Source organism: Microcebus murinus, chromosome 7 (genome assembly GCF_040939455.1).
Source record: "Microcebus murinus isolate Inina chromosome 7, M.murinus_Inina_mat1.0, whole genome shotgun sequence".
Lineage (NCBI taxonomy): Eukaryota > Metazoa > Chordata > Mammalia > Primates > Cheirogaleidae > Microcebus > Microcebus murinus.
The window spans coordinates 17214236-17237345 of NC_134110.1; the positions used below are offsets into that span (position 1 = coordinate 17214236).

Genomic DNA, 23110 nt, shown 5'->3' on the forward strand with positions numbered 1-23110 from the left:
ACTAAAGAGGAGACAATTTCCTTCGAGGCCATCCCTCAGAGGACATTTTGGCCGTATCTACCCCAATTTCAAATGCATGTACCCTTTGACCTAGCAATTCCACTTAAGTATTCAGTCCTGAAATATGTGCGAAAGCACCCAAAGATAAGAACAAGGATGTTCATTGTAGCATCTCTTAGACTGGCCCCAAACAGGAAACAACCCAAACCTCTATCAGGAGGGAAGTCATAAAATTCCTGTACGTGCAATAATGTGATACTCTGCGGCCTTGCAAAAGGAGGCCGTGCTAGCTGTGCTGGTCTGAAATGTTCTCTGAGACATAATAAATGCATTGTTGTGTTTTTTTTAAGCAGCTTGCTGCACAGCATATATTGGGTTACCATTTGCGTACAAAACATTGTAGAGCTATGCCTGTACACACATGGAAATATCCCAAGGGACACCCAAAACTTGGTAGAAATCAGTTGCCTTTGGGGAAGAGATTTGAGGGCTGGCCCAGAGGAGTGGGCCCTTCCACTCTGCACTGGGAACTGATGGCCTTTTTACAGAGGCCATCCAGGCTGGGAGGGACTTCTCCCCAGTGCGCTGCAGTCCCTCTTGGCCTTTGTCACCCCTCCTCCATGGGTGTCTCACCCCAGGGAGGGCAGGTCCGTCTGACCCTGTGGTCATGCCTGATCTGGAGCCACCCTGGCTGTCCAGATGCGGGCGCAGGGCCCGAGCTGCGGTGGTGTGTACGGCAGGGCTGGTGTAAGGGGCTGGGGCCGGCCAGCCAAGGTCAGTCAGCTCTGACCCTGGTCCGCCCTTGTCTTGGAAGGGGAGAGTGTACAGTCTGGGTGCACAAGGCCCACCCCTCCCCAGCAGGTGGCCCCCAGACCTCCTCCCTCCCACCACCCTGTTTCTGGGAAAACAGTGGCCTTTCTGATGACTAGTCACTGGCTGGGCCACCATCATCTTTCAGTCTGGGCCATCAAGTACTCAAACCTGCGGGGTCTTTGCCGTGACAGTGCCTGGGGTGGGGGAGGCCGGGGCAGGAACGTGGGCTGCCATCCACGTGGCTCCTTACACAGGAAGCATTTGGGGAACCCAGAAGAGATGTGGTGACACAGAAACTCTTCCACGGCTCGGGAAACCTGAAACACACGCAGAGTCGAGCTGCTGCTCTGGAAGGAGCCACAGCGCTGGCATACCAGGGCCTGGGGCCTCAGGCTCCCTGCACCCCTGAACACCTACTGATCTCCCATCCAAGGCAGAACGGGAAGGGGGCGGGCGCGGGACTTATAACCGCACATTGACAACCACTGAGGCAGAAACTGATCGTTGCACCCTTTCTGCTCAGCGACAGACCCTGATTTTGTTGGCCCATCATTGCCCAACCACCCTTGCAGGTGGAAGTGGCCTTGGGACTGAGCTCCAGCCAGGGGTGCCATGGACATGGTCAAGTAGGGCTTCAGGGTAGCTCCATCAAACAGGGCTGGGCCAGTGGGAGTCCTTTGGGCACCCTGGCCATGCCACCCTCTTCCTTGTGGAGGGAGGATGATGGGGGACCCTGGGACAGTGATGGGGGCAGCCCCCCAATGCCAGCCCTGGCTGCCAACCTCCAAGGTTCTCATGACCTCATGGAATAGGAACCCACTTTTTGTTTAAACCAGTGTTTTCAGCTAGTACTGGCAGCCAATTAGTAACATCTATCACTAATGTTCAAATACATTTTCCATTAGCCCAACCAGAGCACTTGGAGCTAGCATGTGAGCTGGCCTTAAAATACTTCTGCTCAGGCTCAGGCAGGGACTCGAGAACAGTGGTCCTGGCACGTCACGTGGCCAGATTTGCCTAGAGCTCACCTCTGCATGGTGACAGCCAGGTGTGATGTAGTCTATAGTTCTTTTTTCGGACCAAACCACAGTTACCAAGAGGGTCTGGGGTTTCAGCCTAGTCACGCAAAGGCCTAAACTTAGGGTGTGGTGGCTTTGATGTCCTATGAGTCGAGACCCTCCACCCTAGGCAAGCTGCCCTCGCTCTGGGGCCCTGGTTTCTCTGCTGCGGAACAGCAGTGACGGTTCCTACCCCATCAGGATCGGCACAGAGAGATCCTGTATGTGACAGCCCCAGCCCAGGCCCCAACGAAGGCCAGGATGGACTCTCTGCCCCCCTGCCCAGGAAGGCCACCCTGGGAGAAGCACAAGATCTTCCCTGACAGCCACTGAGGGGAAATGAAACACCTGCGGTCTGGTTGCTGTGAAATTTCCCAGTGCTCACAGTAAATCTCTCTGTTTTTTCTGAAACATCAGGAAGAATTTTACTAATACCTTAACTTGAGCATTAAGTTCAGGTGTAGCATGTAGAATTAATGAAAGCTGACTGATGAGGGTAGGAATGTGTACGGGTCCCGCTTCAGAGCATGTTAGGGTGCAAAGCCTAGTAGGTGCTCATGGCCTGCGGGAGAAAGATTCCTCATGCAGAGATTAATATATAAAAGTAAGAAAGTTTATTTTATCCTTTAGGACAGAGGGAACGAGAGAGAGGAAAAGGGGGGGAGGGGAGCAGGGAGATGGCTGTGGCGTCCCAAAGAAAAAGAAGGGAGATGCCAGCCATGAGGCCAGGTGGCTTGCTGCTTTTATGGGGACAAAGAGAAAGAGACAAAATAGTAATTGTTATGGCTTGATTAGCAGGCAGGTGTTAGGCATGTCTTTCTTGTTTCTTCTGTTCCTGGAGACTTGGCTGTCTCTGAGATACAGTCAGGCCTATCCCAGGGGATGTGATTGTGTCCCTGAGATATGTTCTGGGGCAGAAAGGAGTCCTGGGAGTTTACCCCCCCCCCCCCCCCCCCCCCCCCGTCTGTCCAGGAGCCTCTCCGGCAGTGCCTGAGGCACAGAAACAGATTCTACAGGCTGTGAGCTGGTGAGTGTAAAGAGAAATGTTTCCATTTCTTTTCCGCCTCTCAGCTCTTTTCAGATGTTTGTGAAGACAGAGTCCCTGCAGGGTGCTGCTAGCCAGGGAGAGAAGGAGCCAGAGCTCATAGGATTGATCTTTAGTTGTTATTAGAAAATTGCAGAATTAGATCTTTTCCTGTAATTTCAGCAAGGCCGTCCTTACAGAACACATGTTTTCAAGAATGAAATAGGAGGGCCGGGCACGGTGCCTCACGCCTGTAATCCTAGCTCTCTAGGAGGCCGAGGTGGGCAGATTGCTCAAGGTCAGGAGTTCGAGACCAGCCTGAGCAAGAGCAAGACCCCCATCTCTACTATAAATAGAAAGAAATTAATTGGCCAACTAATACAGAAAAAAAAATTAGCCGGGCATGGTGCCGCATGCCTGTAGTCCCAGCTACTCGGGAGGCTGAGGCAGAGGATTGCTTGAGCCCAGGAGTTTGAGGTTGCTGTGAGCTAGGCTGACGCCACGGCACTCACTCTAGCCTGGGCAACAAAGTGAGACTGTCTCAAAAAAAAAAAAAAAGAATGAAATAGGAATAACAATTGGCATGCAAATGAAATAAAATAAATTTCCACTTTGCCATCAGTGGTGTCTGCCAACCCCAGGGCTGTCACTGAGGCCTAGGGTGGGGCTGCACTCCTGGCCACGCAGTCCCTAGGGCGGTCAGTGGGAAGAGGCCCCGTGGCCAGCGCTGGTGTTACCAAAAGTAGAGTGAGAACAAGTGTTTTGGGGAGGAGGAAAGAGAATATTTATTACTTTGCCATCAAAGGAGGAAAAATGGAAGATCATCTCGTCTCAAAATCCAAATTTCCTGAACATAGGCAGAAATACAGAGCTTTTAAAGGGAGGGTCCTCAGTTCTAGGCCATTGTGGTTAACTGTTCTAATCCTCCCATCTCTGCCAAAGACCGGACTAGTGCCTGCTGCCTGGGTGGCTGAGTTATCTTTTAACAAAGGACTTAACCTGCCTCAGGGATGCAGGCCAGGCTGCAGTTCCCGAAAAGAGTGGGGGATGTTTTAAAGAGACAGAAAAATCTTTTTTTTTTCAGGCCCTTACTTCTGTTACACATTCCCTTCTGTCAATGTTACGCTTCCATGTCTATGGGAGGAAGGGCACTACTCCGTTACGCTGGCAACCCCGTGCTGGGTGGACGGGGTGCCGTCACCGTCACTTCCCACAGCGAGAGCCCTCATTCCTGCGTGGGACGCGGTGCTGGAGATGACTCTGAGCACCCACCCTGCCAGGGGTGTGTCTCAAGGGTGCTGCGGGGACGTGGGGTTGGTTACCGAGCTCACCCAGCCCGTCCTGCCTACTCTGTGGCCCGGCGCCCCACCAGCCCTCACACCCAGCGCCACCCAGCACACTCACATGGCCTCACGCCTTTGGCACAGGTGCCACACAGCTGTCCCCCGCTCTGCAAAGAGGAAACAGCCCACAGCCCCAGCTCTGCCTCCCCAGACTGGGAGCTCCTCAAGGCAAGGGCAGAGTGGAGAGGTCTTAAAGGGCAAAGGAGCCTCACCCTAAAAGGAAAGTTGGGGAGACCAGGGGACAGCAGCCTGACATGTGAAATCGGAAACATTCACAGGAATTCATAACCTTTTGCTGTAGAAGGAGACCAAGAAATGGGAACAGTGGGTGCCTCTGGGGAAGGAATCAGAGGGCTAGGATGGGCTCTTCTTATCACGAGTATTACTTAGAGAGTAAATAGAAATTACTATTAATATACAACATCATCAACAATAATTTCCAGCTCTGTCATGAAAAGTAACCCAGATATTAGCACTTTCTTGCATATTCCCCATTGCATTCACACACATACACTCCATACATCACACACACACCACACACACCTACACATACACACATGCATGACACACGCATGCTCATGCATGTATAATATACACATACACATATATACATACAGATACACATGTGCATAAACATGCACACTCATGTACACACACCTGCACACATATGTGTGACACATGCATGCTCATGCATACATAATATGCACATACACACACATAGATATACGCATATATACATACAGACATACACATGCACACAACCTGTACACATTCATGCACACACATACACATACCACACATATACACATACACACAGCACACATATATGCATGCACCACACACATACGTACCACACCACAAACACACACACATAATTTAGAATGGGCCCAGCACAGGCTGCTTACTCAAGGCTCTCAGGGACATGGTTCAAGGACAAAAGAGCAGCCTTACAGGGGCTCACTCTAGCCAAGTTTTGTTAACTGGTTCATTGAAATAATAATAGGTGTAGGCCAGCACAGTGGCTCACGCTAATCCTAGCACTCTGGTAGGCTGAGGCAGGAGGATCCCTTGAGCTCAGGAGTTCAAGACCAGCCTGAGCAAGAGCGAGACCCATCTTTACTAAAAGTAGAAAAATTAGCTAGGTGTGGTGGGGCACACCTATAGTCCCAGCTACTCAAGAGGCTGAGGCGGGAGGATCACTTGAGCCCAGGAGTTTGAGATTGCAGTGAGCTGTGGTGATGCCACTGCCCTCCAGCCTGGGTGACAGAGTGAGGAGCTGCCACTCTGGTGGCCACCCTGGTGAATGCAGATGGGGAGCAGCCGGCTGTCCTGAGACCACCCTGACACTGAGCTACCTGCACACACTCATGCCACCCCAAGCTGGGAAAGGAACCCTGAGTCGACCTGTTTAGCACATGCTAACAAGACACAATTTCCATGATGCTAGCAAACCAGGTCAGTACATCACCAGGGTGGAACAAACAAAAGTTAAAGAATGCCTCACGGGGGGGCTGTCACAACACTGCAAAAATACTCAAAGCTTCATGACATCTTGCATTTCAAAGGTCCTACAGATGCAGTAACTGAGGTCTTCATGCAGAGAAAAGCACTCAGCCTGAGCGCAGGTTCCAGTCACCTAGGGTAGGGCAGCTAAGAGCCCTGCCCTGCAAGAACTGTGACACCCTGGCCCCTGTGTCCTCAGCCCTTAGTACACCCTGAGGCCTTATCTCTTCTCTGGGGGCTGGAAAGGTCACCACAACTCTCATAAAGAGCAGAAGCCCTGGGAAGAGCTATGAGGCCAGGAGGAGGCAGGTGGGTTCAGGACAAAGGCGGGAAGCTGGGGCCACAGCATTGCGTGTGGGCAGCTCCAGAGAGAGTAGAGTACTTGGTTGTGTCACCAATATGATATTGGTATATTTTAACTGTTTCTTAGGGTGTTCAAAGCACTTAAGATAGCCTAATAGTTTAGACCACGGATCCTCAAACTTTTTAAACAGGGGGCCAGTTCACTGTCCCTCAGACCGTTGGAGGGCCGGACTATAGTTAAAAAAAAAAACAAACTATGAACAAAATTCCTATGCACACTGCATATATCTTATTTTGAAGTAAAAAAACAAATGGGCAAAAACACCCGCATATGGCCCGCGGGCCGTAGTTTGAAGACGCCTGTTTTAGACTTTCATTTTAATTAAATATTTACAAGTGGGATTCAATACAAGTTTTAAGTCAATATGTTATTGGAGAAATTATCAAAGCTCAGGAGTTACATATTAGATGTATCCAAGCAGTATGTTAGTGTTTGGTGGGTTGACTGTTTCGTGTTTAATAGATTTGAGAAACTGATAAATACGGTATCAACGGTATCCACAGTAACGGATAAGTCCCAGAGGGCTCTGGGACCAGCCACTGGGGAGGATGCCACAGCTCTCACCCTGGCCCCCGGTGCACAGGCCAGGCACAAACAGGGGCCTCTGAGCCCTTCCCGTCAACGCTTCTTGGGGACATCTACAGAAACCTATCACCTCCGCCCTTCCTCACCCTGGTATGCTCAGGGCAAGCTCTGCACCTGTCCCTCTGTCCACTTCTGCTCAGGTCAGGGAGGAGACCCTGACCCAGAGGCTGGGTTTGGGCATTCTCTTCAGCTCTAGCACGTGGCTGTCCCCGTCACAGGGCCCAGCACTGAGGGGGCTGACGTCCGCCAGCCAGCTCATGAGGCCCTACCGAGGAGCTGCAGTCGCTCAAGGCAGGGCTGCCTGTGGACAAAGCCAGGACAGGGCCCTGCCCGCCCCACCCCCCCTCCCCCAGCAGGGATTGCTTCGGGGCCAGGGCTGGGCTGGGAGGCTCTATGTGTTAGAAGGAAACAGGCAGGTGGACCCTGAATGGAGGGAACGTGAGGACTGGGGTGCAGAGGCTTCTTGTCACCCCAGAAAATGTGACACTCCTCGATGAGGCCCCTCACCCGAAAGCCAATCCTCCCCAGCTGTCATTAACCCTCAGGCCACGGTGGGCCCTGCCTCTCCCACAGCAGAGAAAGAACTTGGCCACCCATGGTGGCCGGCAGCTAGGGGCTTGGCAAAATATTAGTGTACCTCTCCCTCCCTGGAGCCCAAGGGAGCAGGGAGTTGGTGCCAGCCCCTCCAACCCACTCTCAGCCTCTGTCCCCACGCAGTGCTCCAGGAGCAGTTCCCTCAGCCGCAGCCAGGGGGCGCCCTGCCCGAGCAGCCCAGCCTCGAGAGGGGATGCCTGCTGAGCAATGGCTGCCCCTGGGCTCCTGGGCCCTCTGAGAAGAGTTTGTGGGCTTGATGAGTTTACTTTACCAAGTATTCCCAAGTATGCTCCCATCTGGGGAAGAAGGAACCCTTGTGGCTGAGTGTGGATGTATGTAAATACAGACACCCAAGCTGCCGGGCAGGCAGAGGCCCAAAGGAGCCCTGGCGTGCCTGGGGGCCGGCTGGGGTGGGGGTGGATTTTCTTCCTGGAGCTTTCTACTTGACATCTTGCATTGCTTGTGTAATAGAATTTTTTAAAAACCTAAGTCGGCTTTTTTGCTTATGACGTAGGCTTGTGAAAAGTCTGTTCTGTGTGTGTGTGTGTGTGTGTGTGTGTGTGTGTGTGTGTGCGCGTGTGTGCCTGTGTGTATGCATGCACATATGTTTTAATCCCTGTGGTGTGTGGCCTTATGGCCAGGTACAAGCCCAGGTAGGGCCCTGGTCTAAGGGCCAGTGGCACATTAAATACAGGGGAAAGATGGAAGGGGAGTCCAGAAATTCAGAGAAAATTTTCCTGGGAGCATCTCTTGATAAAAGCAGCTTCTAGAACTACAGTGGCCCCACAACTCACGTAGTTGGGATGTACTAATCCTTGCACTGTTCTCAGCAAACGTCCTCAGAACTTCTTAGCCACCAAAGACAGCAAGGGGCATGTCCGCAATTCATTTTTATGTCAGACACACAGAAACTGTATTCCGCAAAGGACACCCTGCCCCTTACACGAATAGGTCAGGCTCTGTCCCAAGGCCCCTCAACTGCAGCCACAGAGGGGAGACCATCCACAAAGGCAGCTCTGGCCCATTGGGGGCTCATGGGACCCCATGCTGCTTGCCTCTAGGATGAGGCTCTGCCTGGCTTCCCTCATTCCAGGACCACAAATCAAGAGCCGAAAAACACAAAACCCAAAGCCACGTGAACAGCCATGGATAGTAAGGGAGGCGGGTCAGACCCAGGCAGTCCTGAGTGGCCCTTTGGGCTCCAGTTAACTCTGAGCTTGCCTCTTCCATGCCACAGGGGCCCAGCTCATTACTAGGCCTGTGAAGGACCCACCCAGCACTTAGGAAGAGAAGGTGGCACTAGAGGGGCCTGGCCAAGGCTGTCTGTGTGTCTGGACTGTGGCCAGGGCAGAATGGGAAGGAAAGCCAGAGGGTGGTGTGTCAGAATGTGTCTCCCAAAGATGGCCACAACGGTCTCTCTCATCCTGTCATCCTTCCTCTCAAGAGGGGGATGACAGGATGAGAGTTCATGTCACCTCCCCTTGCATCTGGGGGGCTTGTGGCTTGCTTGTAACCAATAGAATGTGGTGGAAATGATGCAGTGTGACTTCCAAAGCCCAGTCAAAAAAGACAATGAAGCAAGCACTCACCTCTGGAGCCCTGAGCCGCCAGGTGGGGAGTCTGACTGTGGTGAACCGCCATGCTGTAAGGGAGCCCAAGCCACATGCAGAGGCCATGTGTTCTGGCCAATAGCCCAGCTGAGGTCCCGGGCAACAGCTGGCATCCTGTGGGGCAAACATAGGAGAAGACATTTTCAGATGATTCCAGCCATGGAGTCTTTGCAGTTGAGGTCTCAGACATCATGGGGTAGAGGCAAGTCACCCCTGCTGTGCTCTGTCCAAATTCCAGACCCATAGAACCATGAATATAGAAAGACAGTTATTGTATGTTACTAAGTTTGGGGGTGCTTTGTTACAAAACAACAGTAACGGGAACAGATGGTGAAGGAAGAAGTCCACAAAACTGTGTCAACAAACCTTCTTGCTCTTTTCACTTTCACGGATGCTGCTGGGAGCTGGGAAGCCACGGGCCTTTCAGAGAGCTGCCCTTTCTAGCAAGAAATGAGCAGGCTCAGGGGCCGTGGGAGCTGCCTCCTTCAGGGCAGCCTAGCCACAGGCCCCCATGGCCCCAGGGCTGGCCATTTCTTCCCAGGCCTGAGCAAGGCGCTGGCAGCCGAGGACTGGCCATTCACGCTGGCTGAGCTCCAGGGCTGGCTGTGCCAGGCCATGCTGGTGTTTCTGGGCCCAGTGGGTGAATAGAGGCTCAAGAGTCATGGGTTACTATAGCAACCTACTCCTCACGAGGGCCAAACTCATGCTACTGCCGCTGCGGCATGGCAAGCCTACAGAGGAAACGCACCTTGCCTTTGCCACTGGTTGCTGGCCTGGGCTCCACATGGTGCTGCTGAGGGAACACCCCTCTCCATCTCTCCATCGGCGACTCTGACTCATCAGGAGTGGACTGATGGACAGAAGTTTCCAAGAAAGGGGGAAGGGATGGCGGGCAGGTCCCTGTGACTATGGAGGTTGGTCTGGGCAGGGGGCAGGGTAGCCTGGACATGGCTCCCAGCTCCAGGGTCCCAAAAGGCCAGCTACAGCCAAAGCCACAGGTGGTCAGCAGCTGTCTTCACTGGCCATTAGATTATCTGTTTCCAGGCAAGAGTCCCCAGGAAGCCACAACACAGATGCCTTTATTCTCCCTGCTGAGATGCCAGCCAGGACCAAAGGGCAGGAGAGTGGCCCGAGGTGCAGGTTTGGCCTCCCAGAACAGTGGAGCCGGAAATGACCTTGACTTTCTCCCATCCCCATCATGCACTTGAGAAACAAAGGCCCAGAGAAGCAGCCAACCCAAAATGTGTCGTCTCCAGGGGCAACCTGGCCCCAGTGCTCCCAAGCCTGGGAAAAAGTTGTGCCTCAGGGGTGGGGGAGTGGTGGATGTTTGTTTTGTTTTGATTTTCCAAAAGCCTGAACCAAATCAGCTTTTTAAAATGCTGCTCCAGGACACGGTGCTACTTGCAGACGGCCTGAAGAGACAGATCCAGGCAGAGTCAGCAGCATCGAAACAGAAACCCTGGCAGATCCCAAAACATCCTTGCAGGGCTCTTGCCCCAGATGGCTTCGTTCAGCCTGTGCCTGATACCAAATGGTCGGGCCAGTATCTGTCCCCTTCAATCAGCTCTCACATAGGAATGAAGTTAAAGGATGGAGTGTGATCTGATGCAGTGGCCGTATTTTCTCTTCTCTGAAAAGTTAGGAAATCTTGACATCAAGGAGGTCATTTGTCATGGTTTCATATTGTCACACAAGTTTAATTAATTGTCACATCAGAGCAAAGGCAGCTTTAATCCAGCTGTGTGTGACAGGGCTCCAGACTTCTTGGTGAGGGACAGGGATCATGAGGACAGAATTCAAGCTGCCTTGGTTTCCAAAGAGAGTAAATTCATCTTCAGAAGGAGCCTTCTGTTAGGGTGGGAAGCTCAGTAGGTGCCCACAGTGCAGGTGAAGACAGATTTGTCATGCAAAGATGAAGACATATCAAAGTAAAATTTATTTTATCTTCTCAGAGAGAGTGAGAGAGAATAAAAGAGAGAGGGGAGGGGGTGGGGAGAGAGCAGGGAGACGTCGTAGCATCCCAAAGAAAGGGAAGGGGAATGCCAGCACTGAGCCAAGTGGCTTGCTGATGTTAAGGGGGACAAAGAAGAAAAAATAGTATATCTGTATAGTGATGGCAGCCGATAACAAAAGCAGCAACAGGATATCAAAGTCTAAACTTGGTTTCCTGCCTTTCCCTGGAGAAGGGATTATCACAGACGTGACTCTGTCCTCCAGATATGGTTGAGGCTGCAGCTCGTTTTCCTGCTGTTTACTCCAGAACTCTGTAAAAGCAGATTCTCAAAAAAAGCAATCTTGAAAGAGAAAGATTTACATCTCTTTTTCCTCCATTCAGCTCTTTTCAGAGGTTGTGCAAAACAGAACTCCTACAGGGTGCCTGTGAGTGAGAGAACTCCTAGTGTTGACCTTTGACCGTTACTGGGGAAACTGTGGGATTAGGTATTTTCCTGTTATTTTGGCAAGCCATGCCCTCTTCACCTGCCCAGCACAGGCCTGGACCAGGGGGCCTGTCCATCATTTGTGTCTGAGCATCTTCCCGGGCTGACCGGAGCAGGGCCTAGATCTCTTAGCTCCCGAGCCCCCACGGTGGGGTCCAGGCCTGGGCAGCAAGCTCCAGGCCCTAATTCAGCCCCGAGGGCTGCGGAGCCCTCCGCAAGCCTCACTTCTCAGGCAGCCTCACTAGCGCAGCCTCCACTCAGTCACCCCCAGGGTCTGAGGACATGCGGCTCACCAGCATCCGTCTGCAACAGGACAGAGTGAGGGGAGGTTAGACAAGGGCAGCCATGCCGCTTACTGGACTCACTGAGGACAAGCCATGGGGATCCACACTCAGGTTTTAGGAAGACAAAGAGAATTCAAAGTGGACGGTTCTACGTCAGCTCCTGCGTGGCAGTGGCTCCCATGCATGCGAATTCCCTGGAGCGCTCCCACCTGTGAGGTGAGGACGGTCTTGGAGAGCCTCAGGAGGCAGCGGGGGTGACAGAGCTGGTAGCCAGACCCTCAGGTCCATGGCTGCCACTGTGACTGCACCCCACTTCTAGTCTGTGCCGGACAAGGCCGGGAGAGCAGGCCTCCCGCACGCCAGGCGGGCACCCGAAAGGATGAGATGGCATAGACTACAAGGTAGAGTGGCAGGATAAAAATAAAAATTAATAAGCCCTGAAATGAGATCACCTCAAGGTAACTGATGAGTGCAAGCTTTGGTCTCCTGCTCCTGCCCCTAAATTCTAAAAAAAGGTGCAGAAAATGTGTTTAAGTAAATAAATGAATTCCTGGCAATGCCGGGGAAAGGGGGGCGAAGTAGATTGTATTTTCCAACGTGGCTCCAATCTGACCCTCCGTTCCATTTGCTTTTCTTACAAGAGACTCTGACACTCCTCCTATGCAGAGTTGGGGTTTGGGGGGCGTCTCTGCTCACTCTCCTGGAACCTTGCTGGGTCTGTGACTGTAGCAGAAGTGATGCCGTATGACGAGCTGGGTCATAGAGGCTGATTCCATTTCTGCCTGGTCCTCTGGGCAAGCTTGTTCTCGACACCTGGACTCAATGCTACCAGGAAGTCCAAGCCACATGGAGATGACACATGTAGGGCTCCACCTGATGCCCGGGATGAGCACAGCCCCAGCTGACTGCAGCCCCGTGAGAGCCTCTGAACAAGACCTGCCCAGCAGAACCCAGTCAGCTCCCAGAGCCATGAGAGATAATAATAAAGTGGTTGTTTTAGGCCAGTAAATTTTAGAGTGATTCATTCCTCAGTAACAGATGCTTTCAATGGGCCTGAAGTTGTGAAACCGTTGGGATCAGAGTGAGTCAGGAAACCATAGTTCAAAACTCTGGAAATGGTGGGTGCTTCCAGTTCAGCAGGGACAGGTTCAGGGGACAGAATGGAGCCCCGAGTTACCCTTAGGGCTCTTTTGGGATGCAGGGTGCAAATGCCTGCATCTAGAAGACTACGCCGCACCAGCCCACCTCAGCTGGCAGCACGTGCCTGCCTCTCACCCACAATCCTGGAGGTAAATAAAGACACTACTTACAGATGTGCCAACAGGAGATTGCAGGTTCCAAGAGGAGTACTTAATGAAGGCGCTCCAAATAGTTGAGGAAAACCCACTACGAGAGAGGCACCAAACTCAACAAATAAAACCCCTAAATAAAATGAGTTGTTTTTACAAAGAAATGGAGATTTTTAAAGAAGTATAATTAGTACATTTACAGGGATAGAGAAGATCAGACCACTGTTTTGTTTTTTTTTTTCTTTTTTTTTTTATTTCGGCATATTATGGGGGTACAGATTTTAAGGTTTCAATAAATGCCCATTTCCCCCCCTCCCCCCAAAAGTCTGAGTCTCCATCATGACCATCCCCCAGATGGTGCACCTCTCACTCATTATGTATGTATATACCCGCCCCCTCCCCCCTCCCCAATACCCTATTACTGTAGTATCTATGTGTCCACTTAGGTGCTACTCAGTTAATACCAGTTTGCTGGAGAATATATCTGGTGCTTGTTTTTCCATTCTTGGGATACTTCACTTAATAGTATGGGTTCCAGCTCTAACCAGGAAAATATAAGATGTGCTATATCACCATTGTTTCTTAGAGCTGAATAGTACTCCATGGTATACATATACCACATTTTATTAATCCATTCTTGGATTGATGGGCACTTGGGCTGTTTCCACAGCCTTGCAATTATGAATTGTGCTGCTATAAACATTCGAGTGCAGGTGTCTTTTTTGTAGAGTGTCATTGGATCATTTGGGTAGATGCCCAGCAATGGGATTGCTGGATCAAATGGTAGATTCACTTGTATCGCTTTAAGGTATCTCCATATTGCTTTCCACAGAGGTTGAACTAGTTTTCAGTCCCACCAGCAGTGTAGGAGTGTTCCTCTCTCTCCGCAACCACGCCAGCATTTATTGTTTGGAGATTTTTTGATAAAGGCCATTCTCACTGGGGCTAAGTGATATCTCATTGTGGTTTTGATTTGCATTTCCCTGATCATTAAAGATGTTGAGCATTTCTTCATATGTTTGTTGGCCATTCTTCTGTCTTCTTTAGAAAAATTTCTGTTCAAGTCCTTTGCCCACTTTTTAATGGGGTTATTTGATTTTTTTCTTCCTAGTTTTCGTGAGTTCTAAGTATATTCTAGTTATCAGTCCCTTATCGGATGCATAGGATGCAAAAATTTTCTCCCATTCTGTAGGTTGTCTGTTTACTTTCATGACTATTTCTTTGGCTGTGCAGAAGCTTTGTAGTTTGATCATGTCCCATTTATTTATTTTTGTTGCTGCTGTGATTGCCTTTGAGGACTTCTTCATAAACTCTTTGCCCAGGCCAATATCTAGGAGAGTGTTTCCAACTTTTTCCTCTAGAGTTCTAATAGTTTCATACCTTAGACCACTGTTTTTTAAAAAAAGAACCAACTAAGGATTTTACAACTAAAGATTCTTACGTAATATTGGTGGGAATGTAAAATGATGTGGCCACCATGTCAGTTCCTCAAAAAGTTGAACATAAAATGACGAGATCCATCAGTTCCACTTCTGGGTATAGACTCAGCACATTGAAAGGCAGGGAGTCGAACAGATACCTGTACACACACATTCATAGCAGCATGACTCACAATAGGTAAAAGATTAAAACAACCCAAGTGTCCATTAACAGATGCATGGATGCACAAACTGTGGTATATCCATACAACGGAGTATTAATCAGCCTTATAAAGGAAATAAACTGTGACATGCTATAACATGGATGAACCTTGAAAACATTATATTAAATGAAATAAGCCAGTCATAATAGGACAAAAACTGTAAGATTCCGCTTATATGAGGTACTGAAAGTAGTCAAATTCTCAGAGACAGAAGTAGAACGGTAGTTGCCAGGGGCTGGGGGTGGGGGAAATGGAGAGTTATTATTTAATGGGGACAGAGTTTCTGTTTGGGACAATGAAAAAGTTCTGGAAATGTATGGTGGTGATGGTTGTACAGCATTCTGAATGTATTCATTGTGAATTAATGCCATGGAATGGTATACTTAAAAATGGTTAAAACGGTAAAATTTGTGTTATATATTTTTTACCATAATAAAATAAATTTTTTTAAGTTATAAAGCATTCTTACTTCTGTATATGAACACTCTTGGAAACCCCAGGAGAAAGTCAAAAGAAGATGGTGTGGTTTTGCAACACAGCTCACAGGGCCAGCAGGCTGAGGGGCTGCAGCCCCAGGCTGGCCTGAGACTGGGACAAAAGACAGTGTAGGTGCAGGGTCTTCAGGGACTCTCTGGGAAGTTCCTGGCCCAGGTCCTTCATCCCGTCACCCTTCCCACTGCGGAAGCAGCAGGATTTCCGCTGGCACCTCCTGCAGGCGGAGACTCCACCATTCCCCCTGCTAAACTCCTATTCCACTCTGCGACTACCACGCTCTACCAGCTCCGGTAGTCCCCAGGCCACCGATGGGCCTTCAAAAATCATACCTATTGGCAGCCTAGAGGAAGGCGAAGAGCACAGTCCGAGGTGTCAGACCCAGATTCAAATCCTGCCCCTGCCCTTCCTATGTGCTGACCGACCTGGGCAAGTCCTGAGTTGCTTCGACTTTCTCACCCGTGAAACGGGAAAGACAGTATCTCCCAGGATCCTGTGAAGGCTCGGTAAGAAAATGTGTGCACAACCTCTGCACAGAGGAGGTTTGCAATAACACGCTAGGGATTTTCTCTTGTTGGTTCGTGAGCCACACGAATCTAACTTCAGGAATGATATCCAGGAATTAACTCCCATCCGATGAGCGCCCACCCACACACCACCTAGTCAGGAGCCTTCCGTGCGGCAGTCACACAGCCGGGCCCCTGGAATGGAGGGAGCCGTCTCCGAGATTTTGGAACAGAAGAGAGAGAGAGAGAAAGTCACCATGGGGCTAGCCCGTGGCCCTGGCATAGTCGCTACCTGCGTGGCAGCAGCAGTGCCCGTGACAACTGAATGCCAGAGCGAGAGAGTCGCAGATGAAGTGCCGGGAGTCCAGACGCGGCTCCACACACTCAGTTGCGGTGGCCTGGTGCCAGTTTTGCCGGTAAGAAAACTGAAGCCCTGAGGCCAGGTGACTCACCTGTGATCACAGTGAGTGGCAGGCTGCACGTGCAGGCCTCTGGCCAAATTCCGCTGGCAGAGAGTCCGCCTGAGAACGGGACGCCTACACGACGCAGGGCTGAAGGCAAAGGTCTTTCTCTTGGGACGCAGTGAAGTGCTTCGGCAAGCCTGATTTGGCTTGTCACACCACCCGTCATAGCGGGCACTAGTGTTGGTCCCCAGGTGTGGCCCTGAGAGAAGCTGAGCCCTCAGATCTGGCGTGGAGCCGGGTGAGCACGTTCAACAAGCGCCCAGGCGACTCCCGAGCAGGTAGCGTGCATCTAGAAGATGCACGGGTCATATGTGCATGTGACAAGTGTGGGGAGGGGACAGGAGGAGGTGCTGGAGCGTTCCATATCAAGGTCTGAACTGAACCGCTGGTACGAGTTGAAAGTGGATTAGAAAAATGGGTATTTTTATTTTTATCTTTTTTTTAAAGTCAAGGTAAAACATGCACAGAGTAAAATGCTTATGGGGCGAGGCTGCCTTCCCAGAGCATCTGTGCCGAGAGCGGCGCGGCCTGGCTGTGGGTGGGAATCAGGGTTAGGATGCAGCGCTTGAATAAAAGCACAAAGGGACCATCTTCGAGGCTGTGTGCTGGCAAGAAACCACGAGGCATTGTGCTTAGGGAGCCCTGAAAATGATTCTTCCATTTTACGCAATAACTCCAGTCTAAGAAGTTCATTATAATGAAATATTTCAAAAGAAAAAAAAAAAGGTTCCATGCACGGAGAGGCTCACTGCAGTGTCATCTGTTCCAGGTACAACGGGAAATCGGGGCACCATCTAGCAACAGGAGACAGGAAAGTATGATGTACGCACCTGCTAGAAGAGCAGCCGTTAAAGAAATAATCATAAAGATCACAACGAAGAAAAGCATAAAATGGAAACAGTTGCTTGTGTGGGGAAGCTGCCACTGACTGCCTTTCCTTTGCTGCTTCTGCTGTGGACTGCACACTCAACATTATGACAACAGTGATAGAAATGTTCAAGGGTCACTTATTGTCTTTATGACACATAGTGACATTGTGCAATTTTTAAAAATTGCTGCCTGTGCTTTCAGCCCAAAAAAGTCAGGAGTCAAGGCATTAGTTGCTATTGTCCAAGAAGATAGTGTTAATGGCAACAACAAGAGAACTTGATTGCTTTGTAAAATAGCACAAAGAGCCCAAGCACAGGTTGGCCATCTCGGTGAAAACGCACCAGTGTGTGCTGAGGCTTGGAGAGAGTTTTTAGCTGTGTTTATTTATTTACTTATTTATGTATGCCCAGGACTTCAAAATTCCCCTCGCAAAAATAATCCATCACTTCACTAAATATCGTGAGAAGCTAGGCCTGGTATTCAAGAACCTTATCTCTACCAACGTAGAGTTACTCACTCTGTAAATTACCTCGTGCACAATTCATGAGGCAGCCTTTCAGCACAGCCTGGAGGGGCCCCCGACTTTGAGGAGCCTCGGCCAGGTGCAGGGTCCCAGGAACAAAGGCCTGAGAGCCATCGCTGTGTGGCCCAGGCTGGCCAGGTGCTATGGCCCTGGGGACATGTGTTTGGTGGCTGGTTTACCTTGGGTTCTGGCTGGGATCACTGAAAGCCAGCCAGGGAGGGAGGAACAGCTTGGAAATGTCCGGAGCCGGGAAGGAGGCGCCAGGGCTCAGCAGCAGCTGTTCAGGGGGGGCCCCATGGTTCCCATGGGTGCTGGCAGAGGGCAGCTGGCCCTGGCCCCAGTCTCCCCAGAGAATACTGACAAAAGATTGCCTATTGTGGCCTTTTCTGAGGGACATTTCCAGGTCCCAATTGCAAAGGGACAGAGTTGCTTCTGGCATCCTTTACCTGCAGCCCAAAATTCCAGCTCTCTAGCATGCCATTTGGGGCTCCCCTAGGTGTGCCCTGCCTCTCCTGGTGCTTCTGCATACACCGCCTGCCTCTGGCTCCTACCACCTGCCCAGCGCTCACCCTGCCTCGCCTTCCCTTCAGAGACCTGCTCACCTCCCTGCTGGGCTCCATCCCCATCCCCCCTCTCAGCTACCCCCCCTTGTGATCCCTCCTCCCTTCTCCTTACTCACAGCCTTCAGCTTTATCGGTACCCAGACACCCTGACTCTCCTGAGGCCATCCCTATCTCAAAAACTCCATCCCAGTGTCCCTATGTGTCCCTAAACTGTGTAGATACTACGTGGCCTTGCTGACCACAAACAGAACCACTGAGGGGAAAGAGCCGGAAGCCTGGGCAGGCATCTCAGTGACTCGGGGGCAAAGCCTATTCTGGGAAGACACCTAAGGCCAGGTCCCACCCCCAAGTCTGTGACTTAGTTGGCAGGGACCTGGGCACTGGGGATTTGAAAAGCTTGCGGTGGTTCCAACGCACGGGGCCAAGGGTTAGAGGTGAGCCCTGGGACCAGCCCAGTGCATGCCTGAGGAGGGGAGGGGAGCCGGCATCGGCCTGGCCTCCAAGACTGAGCCCGTCTGTCCGAGTCCTTGCTCAGGAGAGCTTGGAGAAGGATCGCTGGCAGGCGGCTGCCCGCCTGGGGCCTGGGCTGCCCACTCCAAGTGGAGGTTTGAGTGGCTCAGCCACAGGGTGCACTGGGGCAGCCTCCCTGCCACAGCTGTAGGGACACAACTTAGAGCAAAGCGTGAAATGTTCCAGTGGGTGGTTTCAACTGCACCAACGGATGTGTGCATTAGAGACCACTCACCCTACCCCTCCAGGGACCCACCTAGGGACAATTTTAGAGTCTAGGGTGGGCAAGGCATTCCAGATCCCCAAGGCCCAGCCCAGGCAGAGTTGGGCACTAGTCTGGGGTCTGTCAGCCCCTCCGCACCCTGGGCAGGGCCCCAGGCTCTCTAAAGGGCTTTTCTCCAGGCGTTTTCCTGTTCAGCCCACTGGGCCCAGGGCTTCCTAGGGCTGGCTTAGTCACTCAGGGGGACTTATCAGCCTCATGACAGATGTGATGGTCCCAGACGGGTGGTCCCCCTCCCCACTCATTCATTTGTTCCACATATACGCCTTCCAGGGCCCAAGCACAGAGTTAGACCCAGGGACACCAAGACAGATGCCACAAACGAGGTCCTTCCTGCCACGAGCATCCATGCAGGTGGGAAGAGTGAGATAAACAAGCGCACGAAAGAATGAGCTCTCGTGCTCAGTCACAACAGGCTTGTCCCCATCGGGCCAGTGGGGACACAGGTTTCTGGAGCTAAGTTATGCTGGGTAGTCAGGAATCTGGGGGAGGTGGCATAAGCCCAGTGTGTTTACCAGAAAAGTTGGGGTTCACTCTGAGCAGGCACCCCAGATCCAAGGGATAACATCCAAGGAGGCCAAAACGTAGCCAGGCCAGACTCACCCCCTTCCTAGTGTGCCAGCCGGGGTCAGGGCAGGAGGCTAGGGGCCTGCCTGGCCTGTGAGGGTGTCGACACTCCCTTTTAGCTGTGATGTTCACCCAGGCTACCACAGCAGGTCCTAGGGTGTCCCTGACATCAGGCCACACTCCAGCCAGTGGGTTGGGGTCTCTGGGGCTGGGGTGCAGACAGGAGCCTTTTTCTAAGCCCCCCAGGGGATGTTTCAGGGAAGCCAAGGAAAGCTCCACAGGCAACCTGGGAAGGCAGCAGAGCCCCACCAGGCCTGCATGGGGGAGAGCAGGCCTGAGTTTTAATCCTAGCTCTCACGTTACTTAGCCTCTTGACCCTCAGTTTCTTATCTGCAGAATGGGTTGATACCCAGACATGGTATGGGGCCTGAACGAGGTAGCACAGGTCAAATGCCAGGCACAGGGCCTGCTCCCTGGCATGCAGTGTTACATGTGAGTGCCCTTCCCTGTCCCAGTGTCATGTATTGAAGAGCACCCGAGATCAGAGTCAGCAGCCCTTAGCGTGCCTACAGCCCCAAACCTCACCTCCACTGGCTCTGTGAACCTCAGTTGCCCTGTCTGTAAAGTGGGGAGAACCTCAATCCGGCTTCAGGTGGGGAGGTGGCAGCAGCCCAGTGCCCTCCTAGGGTAGACTAGGCCAGTGCCTCCGGCCTCCCACACTGCATGGCATCTGGGCACGGGCAGCCCGGGGTTGCAGAGATCACCTGCAGCCCCACTGGCGGGCTTCCCGCTATTGCAGAAATAGCTGGTTTTCATGTAAAATGGTGGTTTTAGCAGAGTGCCTCTTGCCTGCACAGAACTTCTCCAGGGCTCCTGATGTCTCAAGTCCCAGAGCTGATGTTTATCAGTGAACTCAGCAGCCACAGCAGCTGTGACAGGGACGCCACCAAGGGAGGCAAGTCCAGGCCCCAGGACTCACCCACAGTCTGGCCGCCGTGTCTGAGAAGCCCCCAGCCCTGGGTGGGGCCTCCGTCTGGGCTGGATTCTGCTCGGCAATACCCCAAGATCAATGCTCTGGAAAGATCTGGAATCCTGCAGTGAGGCAGGGAGCCCCTCCCAAGTTCTCTGTCTCCTCCTGGCTTCCATGAAGCTCCCACAGGAGCCACCTCCCCTCCCCTCCACGCTTCTCCCCCTCCTCCCCCAGCAGCGCACCAGGGAGAGTCCCAGCTCTCTGGGCTAGAGGGGGACCAGGCTTTACTTTCCGAAGGGCTCCCTCCGCCCACCCTCAGCTGCCTGCCCTGCCCTGGCGTCACCCTGGAGCAAAATGGCCTCCCAGATGAAACCCCCTCCCTCTCATTCTCATCCCCTCTGTGTGAGTGGAGAAGAGCCCCCGTGGCAGGGACAAGTGGCTGGGACACACCACTCTCCCCATCGCACCAAGTTCACAGGCTGTCTTGGGAACGAAGCAGCAGTGGAAGCTGGGAGGTCGTGGCCCTGTGTCTGGTGGCCCGGCCTGCAGGGAGGGAGGAGAGGCTGGGCACCAAGGCAGCCTAGGCCAGGACTGCTGCCGCAAGGACCCTCCACCAGGCCTGGGAGGGACAGCTTTGTGGCCAAGGAGGCTGGGGCATCCTTGCCAAGGGTCCTTGTGGACCCCCCTGAGGAGATGCTGGCAACCCAGATCCCCGGGGGCTCCCCACATTAGGGCCACCACAGTGAGAGGAGGCCACACGTAGCTGAGGCTGGAGGCGCTGCCTGCTCTGTTTCCTCCAGGACGCTGGGAGCGAGTCCCCACTGCAACCTCTGCTGGGTAGAGCCAGAGCCACGGCTGGGGCTGACTAAGCTGGGCCCCTGCCACACCTGCTCTCAGTGACGGGGACACCTTGTTACTGGGCCTGGGCTCAGCAAGGGGTACCAGGTACCACAGACTAGCTTTCTAATCTGTCCACACCTGGCTCCTCAGAGCAGGATAGCCTGAACATCTCTGCACCTGCTCACACCTGTAATACCAATGACTCGGGAGACTGAGGCAGGAGAATTGTTTGAGGCCAGGAGTTCAAGGCTGCAGTGAGCTATGATGATGCCATTGCACTCCAGTCTGGGCGACAGAAGGACAAGAGTGGGCATGGAGTGTCCCTGAGCACTGTTCTGAGAGCTTCAGTGGGGCCCCAGACCCCCAAGGAATGGAAGGAAATCTTCTGATTTAGCCCAGTGTACGGATGCCCATTCTACAGGTGAGGAAACCGAGGCCACCATGGAGGCAGGGTGTGCCGAGGTAGACGTGAGGGCTGTCCCGCCCTGCCCTGTCCCACACTGGAAATCATCCACCCGGCTTCTGCAGCCTGCGGACTGCGCGCTGGCCGGCTCCCGCCGGAACCCTGATGTGTACCATATTTCTGCTCTGACAGCCAGCCGTTGTAAAACTGAGCCTCCTCCTTGTAATCGCCAGTAAGTTTCCCCCTGGAGCAGCTGACTTTGAACTTACAGAGAACAAAGACCCCCTTTGTGACTTGCTTTTGTGAAGGAGATGGGGGGAGAATTGCAAAAATAATATGAGAAGCAGCAACCCCAATTATATTTTGTAACCACTCTTGCGAATATGAAATAAAAACCACTTTATTTGGGAAGCTGCAGTGGAGCCAAGTTTCTCCGGTCTGGACGTGGGGGCCCAGGGCCGGGCCATCGGGACAGTCAGTGTGGTTTTGGGGGCAGCCGGGCCAGCTGTGAGCACCTCGGGCTGCCGTTGCTCCGCTCACAGGCGAGGCATCGTAAAACGTGGCATGAATCGATTTTTTCCCAGCTGCAGGAAGTCCAATTTGTGCAGAAGGAGACTCATTTCTTTACCATTTGGGGCTGGAAAGAAAATGGCTTTCTCCCCTCCTTCCCCCACTGCTGTTCTCAACCATGCGTGTCTTCCCAGTTTCCCTCCAGCCTCCTCCTGCCAGCGCTCTGGGCCGCAGGGCCAGCCGGGCCCCTGCAGGAGCGGGTGGGGGCCGCAGCTGTCCCCGCCGCCCCGCCCTCCCCAGCACGGCTGGGCTCGAGGTTTCCTCACACACTGCTGTCCCGACAGCCACGTGGCCCCTGCCCGCACGTCCTCCTCTCTGTGCAAACCTCGTTCTTCCCTGGAACTAAGACGTGTGTCACCTCCTCTGGGAGCCCCTTCCAGACTCAGTGGCTCCCGCCCCACCTTCCCCCAATACTAAGCACAGGACAGCGTGGCTTTGTCCCATGTCTGACATTTCAGTCAACTGAGCCCCTAACTGAAGACACAGTTCCTCCCTGTGCCCCCAGCGCCTGACGCGGCAGCAGCCCGTGGGTGGGTGGGTGGGTGGGCAGGTCCCAGTGCCCCTCACTCTACACAGAAGGATGCTTGGCCAAGACTCGGCTGCCGACCCCTTCCGTAAGGAGGGAAGGAGCGGGGAGGTCATGGGTTAAAGTGACTGAGACGTCCGAGTAGATGGCACAGGCCAGGGCCTCTCTCTGTCCCACCCTCCTCACAGGCAGCCCGTCCCACCTGAGAGGTGGGGCCACCCTGCAGAAGGTCAGCCCTCTGTCCCCATAGCTGGGCAAGGTACATGCTCCGTCCCCGCCCAGTCCAGGGGGCCTGCGGGCAGAATCTTTCCTGGGAGAGCGAATGTTCTGGCGTCCTCGGGAAGCAGAGAGCTGAGGGAGGAGGTTCAGGAGACACAGATGTTCTCTGCAGCTCACTGTGCTACCCGGGATGGTTCTGGATATGAAAACACTAATATAATACGTTACATCTCCACAATTAATAATTGACACATCATCTA

The 23110-nt window shown here is 52.7% G+C and overlaps 1 long non-coding RNA gene across 1 annotated transcript in view; it reads right to left on the reverse strand.

Annotated features, from left to right (window-relative positions):
* Positions 1-23110, reverse strand: part of LOC142871906 (uncharacterized) — a 41675-nt gene that overhangs the window by 13884 nt on the left and 4681 nt on the right. Inside the window, exon 2 of the long non-coding RNA XR_012920093.1 lies at positions 8874-9008. This is a non-coding gene — a long non-coding RNA (uncharacterized LOC142871906). The remainder of the gene's footprint in view (positions 1-8873; positions 9009-23110) is intronic.